General features: G+C 42.2%; 1 protein-coding gene across 1 annotated transcript in view; it reads right to left on the reverse strand.

Moving 5' to 3' along the window:
• The window catches only part of NCMAP (non-compact myelin associated protein), a 55,349-nt gene extending 47,113 nt beyond the window's left edge, over window positions 1–8,236 (reverse strand). The window contains exon 1 of the mRNA XM_060785721.2: window positions 8,091–8,236. The gene's annotated coding sequence lies outside the window, so the exon portion shown is untranslated. The remainder of the gene's footprint in view (window positions 1–8,090) is intronic.
• Between the last annotated feature and the right edge of the window lie 608 nt (window positions 8,237–8,844).

Genomic DNA, 8,844 nt, shown 5'->3' on the forward strand with positions numbered 1-8,844 from the left:
AAAACTGGTAAAAACAGTATAGTTCAAGCAATGTTGTTCTAAGATAACAGTCAGTCCATAAGCATCCAGGCTACAAGCTAAAAACACAAGATCCAAGACACAGAATCTATAGAACCAGTAGCATGAAAATTCAATGAACAGAACAGGAACTTGGCAAAACTTGAAACATGAAACTAGAAATCCACTTGAAGAAACACCAGTCATGAAGTATCAACGCTGAAGAAACTGAAGTGAAACCTTCCCTGGTATCAATACAAAGCCTTTCCTGGCCCCTGAAATGAAAGGAAAGCATTTCGATTGCCCTTGCAGTCAGATAAGGCTTTCTTATCTCTTTTCTCCTGAAGATGAATTGGCCTTTTTCGAGCTGAGAACTATGCCTTCATTTACAAAAGGGTAGTTCATCCTAAATAAATTCTGCAAGTGACAAATCATCCTCAGTGAAAGACTGCTGTGGTCCATTCCCAGGAATTTGACATTGTGCATCTGCAGGAAAAACACTCCATTCATCAGAAAGTTCAGGTGCCTCTCTTGAGCTTAACTCGGGCCTGGCTAAACCCTCATCCTTATTGACAACAGAGACAGGCCTAGAAGAACCCTCATCCCCATTGACATCAGACACAATCACAGGCTGAACTATAACAAGTATATTCTCAAGCCATTTCCAACACGATTAAAAAGAAACTTTTGCAGCGCTAGTATTTCAAGGATCAGGTTGCTGTTCCAACTCTGCTGCAGACTCAGATGCCGGGCAGAGAGTCCTTCATCGTCATATTTGGCACTGATCCTGATGCTAGGGATGGAAAGGAGCAGGAGCAGGAGAGCTGGGTGTCATCAACATCTTGATGGCACTACACCCCAAAACTCCAGCAGACCTCTCCCAACAGTTTCATGTATGTGTTCAATAACCTGGGCGCAAAACAGAGCCTTAAGGGACTCCACAGGGCAAGGGATCAAACAGGAACCCCCCAGCACTACCTTCTGAAACTGTCCCTCAGAATCAATGTACAACAGTGCCTCCAATTCCAGTCCAGGCAGGTGGCCCAGAAGGATACCGTGGTTGATGGTACTGAAAGCTGCTGAGAGGTCCAGGAGGACCAACTGCTCCTGGACATCTCCCAAGGTGATCAATGGTCCCACAGCCAGACCAGATACCAGATTGAAATGCTTTTAGATCAGATATGGGCAAACTTGGGCCCTCCAGGTGTTTTGGACTTCAACTCCCACAATTCCTAACAGCGTAAGTTCAAAACACCTGGAGGGCCCAAGTTTGCCCATGCCTGCTCAAAAATAAACTTATCAGTACTCTCTGCCAAGTGCCAGGTGTTTCACCTGTATGTTTAGGAGGAAGTAGAGAGCCAGCCTGCTGTAGTGGTTGGAGCCTGTATCGTTTTGCCTAAGGACCCATGTGTCAAGGCTCACCAGGTGCTGGACTACAACTCCTATATTCCCGATCAAAGACATCATGACTAGAGCTGATGAGAGTCGGGATAGCTGCAGCTTGTTCAGTTTAGTCAGGAGTTTGAATTTAGAAACAAGGCTTGCGGATAGGATGCCCGACTTTGAAATATCTTGTAGCCTTTCTCCAGCCTCAGGGACTCAAGTCCCATTATCCCCAGTCTGCATGGCGGATCATCAAAAGTGATTATTGATTATTATTGATGAGTCATCATTCAATAACATCTGGAGACCCATATTTGGATCAAAGTTAAAGAGCTTAAAGACCAAAGTTAAAGACCATTGTGTACAAAAAAAAAATAGTTGTCCCACTGTATCCACGGATTCAGTATCCATAGATTCAAAGGCTCTTTGAAGGCAGCTGTAAAGCTGATGAAAATGGGTCAGCATAATTAGGGAACGACTTGGAGGCACACAACAACAACAACAACAGCATAATAATAATAATAAATCTGCAAAGGTAGTGGAAAATGAACACTCAAAAATACTGTGGGACTTTGGAGCCAGACTGACAAAGTTTTGGAACACAATACACCAGACATCATGATTGTGGAAAAGAAAAAAGTTTGGATTATTGAGGTCGCCATACCAGGTGACAGTCGCATTGAGGAAAAACAACAGGAAAAACTCAGCCGTTATCAGGACCTCAAAATCGAACTGCAAAGGCTCTGGCATAAACCACTACAGGTGGTCCTTGGCACGCTGCGTGCCGTGCCCAAAGATCTCAGCCGGTATTTCCAAACAACAGACATTGACAAAATCACGATCTGTCAACTGCAAAAGGCCACCTTACTTGGATCTGCACGCATCGTTCAAAAATACATCACACAGTCCTAGGCGCTTGCGAAATCCAGCATATAAATCTCATTTGCTGTGACGTACTCTGTTTTTGTGTCAGTAAAATAATAATCGCTATATATAACATTATATTCTATATCTTATATATCTATATACATATATATATATTATATAATAAAAGTCAGTGTTTGTATATGTGTGAGTGAGTGTGTGTATGTATGTTGCAGATTTCTGTTTGGCTCCCAGTTCCACAGGCCACTGCGACCCCCACGAATGACAGACTTGGACCAAACTTGGCACACATAACCCCCATGACCCACTTCACTTCCTGGTTTGGTTTTGGGGAGGACGGACCATGGATGATAGCATTTACAGTACTTTTCATGGCTTTGGATTCCACAGACCAATGGACCTGGACCAAAATTGACACACAGACCACCCATGACCCACCTTACGTCCTGGTACAGTTTGGGAGATGATGGACAATGGATGAAGGGGCTTGCTGTGCCTTCACTCACTTCCTGAGACCACTGCAACCCACACCAATTATGGATCAAGATCAAACTTGGCACACAGAGCCCACATGACCCACTTAACATTCTGGTGTGGTTTGGGGGAGGATGAACCATGGATGATGGGATTTGCAGTACTTTCACTCACTTCCTGACACCACGCCAACCCACACCAATGACAGATCAAGACCAAACTTGGCATACAGACCCCATATGGCCAACTTTGAATAATGGCAGGGTTTGGGCAGGAATGACCCATGATTCTGGGAATTTTAATTCACCACATCCTTATGCATTTTCTCATGGGAGTATTCATTAAAAAAAATAAAAGGAAAGACTGACTTTTTTCTAATACATAGCATTACACAGTATCAAACTGATATTACCAAACTTCACAAAAGAAACAATGCCTTTCTCAAATAACCTGGGCATTGCCAGGTCCCTAAGCTGCTAATAATAATAATAATAATAATAAACAGAAGGGCTAATTTTTGCTGCATATGAACAAGCCTTATGAACAAATGCAATAAAAACAAAAACTGAAAAAAACTGAAAAGTCCTACAATGACCCAAGTTTTATTCAAAGAGAGTGGCGAGACAGTGGAGCACCTCATTGGCAATGCAAGAAAACAGCTCAGACTGACTATATGGAAAGTCACAACAGGCTGGCAGCAATGGTGCCCTGGAACCTTTGCAAGAAGTATGGTCTCCCCTACAGTAAAATCTGGTCTGAACACAAGCTGGAAAAGGACAACGAAACCAAACAAGCAAAAATACGCTGGGATTTGAGACTCCAAACCGATCCACACCTGCCAGATAACACACAAGATATAACAGTGGTGGAAAAGAAACATGTTTCGTTATAGATGTTGAAGTACAAGGAGACAGCAGAGTAGAAGACAAAGAGCTGGAAAAGATCACAAAATACAAGGACCTACAAATGGAAATGGTGCGACTATGGCAAAAGAAAACAACAGTGGTACCAATAGTGGTTGGTGCACTTGGAGGCATTCTAAGAAACCTCAAAAAGCACTGGAAGAGCCTTAATTTGGACAGAACATCAATGCAGAAGGAAGGAAGCACTTCTTGGAACTGTGCACATCCTGCAAAAATACCACTAATATCCCAGGCCCTTGGGAAGAGCCCGATGTTCAGAGGTGAACCCCAGACACTTGGACCTCATGTGCATGTCTGCTGTGTTGTTATGTACATGTAAATAATTACAATAATAATGATATCTCTAATATTCTAGGCCCTTGGGAAGAGCCTAATATTCAGAGACGAACCCCAGATACTTGTACCTAAGGTGCATGGGTGCTGTGTTATTATGTACATGTAAATAATAATAATAATGATAATCATACCTCTAATATCCCAGGCCTTGGGAAGAGCCCGATATTCAGAGACGAACCCCAGGCACTTGGACCTAAAGTGCATGGGTGCTGTGTTGTTGTGTACATAAATAACAACAACAACAACAATCTATCTCTATCTCTATCTCTATCTCTATCTCTATCTCTATCTCTATCTCTATCTCTATCTCTATCTCTCTCTCTCTCTCTCCATCTCCATCTGTGTGTGTGTGTGTGTGTGTGTGTGTGTGTGTCTGTAGTATCCTAGGCCCTTGGGAAGAGCCTGATATTCAGAGATGAACTCCAGACACTTGGACCTAAGGTGCATGTGTGCTGTGCTGATATGTACATAGAAAAAAATACAACAACAACAACAACAATATATATCTAATAATAATAATAATAATAATAATAATAATAATAATAATAATAATATCTTTAATATCCTAGGCCCTTGGGAAGAACCCAATATTCAGAGATGAACTCCAGACACTTGGACCTAAGGTGCATGTGTGCTGTGCTGATATGTACATAGAAAAAAATACAACAACAACAACAATATATCTCTAATAATAATAATAATAATAATAATATCTTTAATATCCTAGGCCCTTGGGAAGAACCCAATATTCAGAAATGAACTCCAGACACTTGGACCTAAGGTGCATGTGTATTGTGATGTTATGTACATAGAAAAAAAAACAACAACAACAATATATCTCTAATAATAATAATAATAATAATAATAATAATAATATCTTTAATATCCTAGGCCCTTGGGAAGAGCCTGATATTCAGAGATGAACTCCAGACACTTGGACCTAAGGTGCATGTGTGCTGTGCTGATATGTACATAGAAAAAAATACAACCAACAACAACAATATATCTCTAATAATAATAATAATATCTTTAATATCCTAGGCCCTTGGGAAGAACCCAATATTCAGAAATGAACTCCAGACACTTGGACCTAAGGTGCATGTGTGCTGTGCTGATATGTACATAGAAAAAAATACAACAACAACAACAACAATATATCTCTAATAATAATAATAATAATAATAATAATAATAATAATATCTTTAATATCCTAGGCTCTTGGGAAGAACCCAATATTCAGAAATGAACTCCAGACACTTGGACCTAAGGTGCATGTGTGCTGTGCTGATATGTACATAGAAAAAAATACAACAACAACAACAACAATATATCTCTAATAATAATAATAATAATAATAATAATAATAATAATAATATCTTTAATATCCTAGGCTCTTGGGAAGAACCCAATATTCAGAAATGAACTCCAGACACTTGGACCTAAGGTGCATGTGTATTGTGATGTTATGTACATGTAGTAATAACAATAACAATAATATCAGAGCATCCATCCAACATAATGTTTCTTTCCCAAGTCCAAAGCCACTGATTCCAGTCAGTGAATCCAATATCTCCATTGCATCCAGATGAGATGCAAAACACTGTAGTGAATGAGGTTTATCATCACCACGTGAACTGCCCTGGCTCAATGCTATGGAATCAGAGGAGTTGTAGTTTGGTGAGACACCAGCCCCTTTTGTCAGAGAAGGCTACAGTCCTTGAAAGCCCATGTCCTTTCCTATTTTTTTCCTCTCTTTTCTCCTATCGTCTTTCCTTTCCATTTCCTTTTTCCTATCCATTCCTTCCCCTTTTCCTTTCTTTCCTTTCTCCTTTTCCCCCTTCCCTTTCCTCTTTCCCTTCTCCTTTCCTTTTCATTCATTTTTCCTGTCCTTTCCTTTTCCCTTCTTTTCTCCTTTCCTTTTTCCATTTCCTTTTCCTCTTCTCCTTTCCCTTTCTTTTGCTCTTTCCCTTCCCTTTCTCTTCTCTTTTTCCTTTCTTTTCTCCTTTTTTCTTTCCTTCCCTTCCCTTTCCTTTTTCCTGTCCATTCCTTTCCTTTTCCTTTCTTTCCTCTTTCCCTTCCTCTTCTCCTTCCCTTTTCATTCCTTTTTCCTGTCCTTTCCTATATTTTTCCTTTCCTTTCTTTTCTCCTATCTTCTTTCCCTTCTGTTTCCTTTTTCCTTTCTTTCCTCTTCTCCTATTCCCCCCTTTCCTTTCCCCTTTCCCTTCTCCTTTCCTTTTCATTCATTTCTCCCATCCTTTCCTTTTTCCCTTTCCCCTTCTTTTCTCCTTTCTTCTTTCCTTTCCTTTTTCCATTTCATTTCCCGTGTCCTTTCCTTTCCTTCTTCTCCCTTTTCTTTCCTTTCCTCTTTCGCTTACCTTTCACTTCTCCTTTCTTTCCTCTTCTCTTTTTCTTCTCCTTTCCTCTTTCCCTTTCTTCTCCTTTTCCTTTCCTATCCTCTTTCTCTTCCCTTTCTCTTCTCCTTTCTTTCCTCTTCTCCTTTTCTCTTCTCCTTTCCTTTTCCTTTCTTTCCTCCTTTTTTTCTCCTTTCCTTTCCTCTTTCCCTTCTCCTTTCCTTTTCATTCCTTCCTTCCTTCCGTCCTTTCCTTTTTCCCTTTTCCCTTCTTTTCTCCTTTCTTCCTTCCTTTCCTTTCTTTTTTCCATTTCCTTTTTCCTGTCTTGTCCTTTTCCTCTTCTCCTTCCCTTTCCTTTCCTCTTTCCCTTCCCTTTTCCTTCTCCTTTGCTTCTCCTTTCCTCTTTCCCTCCCCTTTCTCTTCTCCTTTCCTTTTCCTTTCTTTCCTCTTCTCCTTTTTTCTCCTTTCCTTTCCTCTTTCCCTTCTCCTTTCCTTTTCATTCCTTCCTTCCGTCCTTTCCTTTTTCCTTTTTTCCTTCTTTTCTCCTTTCTTCCTTTCCTTTTTCCCATTTCCTTTTCCCTGTCCTGTCCTTTTCCTCTTCTCCTTTTCCTTTCCTGTCCTCTTTCCCTTCCCTTTTTCTTCTCCTTTCCTTCTCCTTTCCTCTTTTCCTTCCCTTTCTCTTCTCCTTTCCTTTTCCTTTCCTCTTCTCTTTTTTCTCCTTTCCTTTCCTCTTTCCCTTCTCCTTTCCCATTCATTCTTTCCTCCCGTCCTTTCCTTTTTCCCTTTTCCCTTCTTTTCTCCTTTCTTCTTTCCTTTCCTTTCTTTTTTCCATTTCCTTTTTCCTGTCTTGTCCTTTTCCTCTTCTCCTTCTCCTTTCCTTTCCTCTTTCCCTTCCCTTTTTCTTCTCCTTTCCTTCTCCTTTTCCTTTCCTTTCCTCTTTCCCTTCCCTTTCTCTTCCCTTTTTCTTCTCCTTTCCTCTTTCCCTTCCCTTTCTCTTCTCATTTCCTTTTCCTTTCTTTCCTCTTCTCCTTTTTTCTCCTTTCCTTTCCTCTTTCCCTTCTCCTTTCCTATTCATTCCTTCCTCCCATCCTTTCCTTTTTCCCTTTTCCCTTCTTTTCTCCTTTCTCATTTCCTTTCCTTTCTTTTTTCCATTTCCTTTTTCCTGTCTTGTCCTTTTCCTCTTCTCCTTTTCCTTTCCTTTCCTCTTTCCCTTCCCTTTTTCTTCTCCTTTCCTCTTTCCCTTCCCTTTCTCTTCTCCTCTCCTTTTCCTTTCTTTCCTCTTCTCTTTTTTTCCTTTCCTTTCCTCTTTATTTATTTACTGCATTTGTTGACCGCCGTTCTCAGCCCTAGGGCGACTCACGGCGGTGTACAACATATACCTTCTCCTTTCCCATTCATTCCTTCCTCCCCTCCTTTCCTTTTTCCCTTCCCCTTCTTTTCTCCTTTCTTCTTTCCTTTCCTTTTTTTCCATTTCCTTTTTCCTGTCCTGTCCTCTTTTCTCCTCTCCTTTTCCTTTCCTCTTTCCCCTTTCTCTTCTCCTTTCTTTCCTCTTTCCCCTCCCTTTCTCTCCTCTTTTTCCTTTCTTTTCCTCTTTCTCTTCCCTTTCTCTTCTCCTTTCCTTTTTCCTCTCTCCTTTCCTTTAGCTTCCCTTCCCTTTCCCTAAGGCTCCTATCTTCCTTCCTTCCTTCCCTCCTTCCGAGGGGCACCAATGGTGATCCGGGCCCCCTTCTCCGGGACCTACCTGCCTTCCTCCCGACCTGCTGCTCTGGCCTGCCCAGCTCCTTCCTTCCTTCCCTCCTCCTTGGGTGGCTTTGGCGTCTCTCCCGGACTCTGGTCCCGATCCGGGCGCCGCTGCCCTGCCTGCCCTCTGGCGGAGACAGACCTCGCCCTCGGCCCTTCCCTCTTTCCCTCCTTCCCTCCTCCTCCTCCTCCTCCTCCTCCTTCCTCCCTTCCCTCCGCCTCCTCCCGCAGGTGGCTGGAAGGGGCTCAGCCCACTTCTCCACATCCCTTCCTTTCCTTCCCAGGGAAGTGAGGGTGAGAGGAGGATAGCTGGGTCTCTGGAAGCTCCGAGCAAAGGCGGCTGTGAATAAGGGAAGAGAGATGGCAAAGTGAGAGCAGAGAGAGCGAAGGAAGGAGAGAAAGGAGAGGACGCTTAGGGCCAGGGTTAGAGAAAGGTTCAGGGTTAGGGCAATGTTTCTCAACCTGGGGGTCACGAGGCGATGTCAGAGGGGTCACCAAAGACCATCAGAAAATCCAATATTTTCTGTTCATCATGGGAGTTCTGTGTGCCAAGTTTGGTTCAATTCCATCACTGGTGGAGTTCAGAATGCTCTTTGATTGTAAGTGAACTATAAATCCCAACAGCTACAATTCCCAAATGTCAAGTCTCTTAGCCCCCAATTCCACCAGTGTTCCCATTTGGGCAAATTGAGTATTCGTGCCAAGTTTGGTCCAGATCCATCATTGTTTGAGTCCACAGTCCTCTCTGGATGTAG

This window comes from Anolis sagrei, chromosome X, assembly GCF_037176765.1.
Source record: "Anolis sagrei isolate rAnoSag1 chromosome X, rAnoSag1.mat, whole genome shotgun sequence".
Taxonomy (NCBI): domain Eukaryota; kingdom Metazoa; phylum Chordata; class Lepidosauria; order Squamata; family Dactyloidae; genus Anolis; species Anolis sagrei.